Source organism: Conger conger, chromosome 18 (assembly GCF_963514075.1).
Source record: "Conger conger chromosome 18, fConCon1.1, whole genome shotgun sequence".
NCBI lineage: Eukaryota > Metazoa > Chordata > Actinopteri > Anguilliformes > Congridae > Conger > Conger conger.
Genome location: NC_083777.1, coordinates 18,258,909 through 18,260,827, shown reverse-complemented (window position 1 = coordinate 18,260,827; position 1,919 = coordinate 18,258,909).

The following is a 1,919-nucleotide window of genomic DNA, read 5'->3' as shown; positions in this document are numbered from 1 at the left end:
CTTCCTGTGTATACTTCCTGCTCAACTTAAGTGCACCTGTACCCTTATACACCCCCCAGTGTCCGAACATATGAGTGCACACAAATAACACAGAGGAGCAAAAAGAGAATGGCTCCAATGCTCATTAAGGCAGTTAACACTCAAGAAGTCAGGATTTAATAGCAGACCATGGAGTGTGTCTCTATACTGGAACTGCAGTTTAAAAGGATAAGCCAAGCAGAAGCCCCATTTAGAATCCAAATTTTGAACAGCACTGTTTCCATGGATTCGGATCATCTTATTCATGGTGCTGGCACTGATCAGGATGAAAAGCCTGCATAAAGAGATTCTATATATAGATGCGCAATATAAATGTGGCCAGAATTGAAATGATTTCAGACATCACGTATTTGCAACATAAACATTCTATTTATCAAAGTTGCATGATATTCAATTTATTTGTTTTATAATCAGCTGCAAGTTCAAGCAGTTTTTTTTACATCATTACATTGTTTAAATTACTATTTTGAATTAACAGATTGTTTTCCCCAGGCCACGTATGCTGCTGTCCTAGCGATAAACACCTGTTGGTTGTGAAAGCAAAGTTAGTGGAATGTTGCATCAATGAAACAAATACAGGCTGCACATATTTCCCATATCCTATCCTACCGGCGACTGTAGCTTTCGCAGGGAATGAGTTTATGTCACACGAGTGCCATTCAGTCCTGCCTTAGTTCATTTTATCTTGGCACGGAGATACAAATGTGCAGAATGTCAGGGTGACCTTTTCAGCATAGCTGAATGAGAAATAACAGTGAGGGAACTGGGGTGGTTACTGTTCCACTGGATGCCTACGTTTGACAGCTTATTTCTGAGAAAACAGAAAAGGGTTCATCCATTACTCCAATGCTTTGAAACAAAGGGCGGCTGTGTCTGCACACTCCTTCCCAAGAATGAATACGGCCGAGCTTGAAATGAGTCACACGCATCTCAACATGGGAAGAGCACACAATGCACTTTTCTGACTGGCCACACGCTTGAGGGATTAGTCATGTATTGATACAGTACTTCACATGCAAAATCACACCAACTGGCAAGGCTCAGTACGAATTTAAATCAAATATACAATCAGATATAAATCAAATAAAGCTTTCCGATCCAGCCAACTACCAGAAAACATTTAAATGAACCGAAAGCTTACATTGATTTACAGTGCAAACCATTTATGTTTGAATGGGAGTTTGTCCAAGTTTTCAAACATAAATGCTTTGCACTCATAATAATTTTAAACTTAAACATGCTTTTACAAAGAAAACATTTTTTATTAAAATGTATTTTGACCAAAATCAGCATGATGCATGAGAGCACCATTGAAAAATGTATCATACTAAAGTGAACATAAGCAATGCATTTGTAAATGTTACTGTAGTATGTTTACATTTGACATTTTAGTTAGTTTTAGTTCCTCAACAAGTGAAAAGCATCAAATCCACAAATACCAAAACAGGCATGTAGAGTAGTTTACATTCTTAACTGCTTAAAAATGATTGATCCAAGTCTGGCACACGTGCAAACACACACACACACACACACACACACACACACACACACACACACACACACACACACACACACACACACACACACACACACACACACACACACACAATGTCCTTCCCCAATTGTTGACATTAAACAAACACTTTTTCATTCAGTTTTCTTTCCTACCAGACAGTAATTCAATAAATGATTTAAAAATGCAATGCAAACCTATTAAGAAAGTATATGGTGTACCTATCTGATAAATATCGAGCAGAGCCATGTTCAGTGAGATGGGGCTTCTCATGGTGCTGGTCAGGAGAAAACACAATCAAAAATATTATCAGCAACTAATAGCACAGACACCAAGTTTGACTCGATAATCCCACCTGTAAATGTTA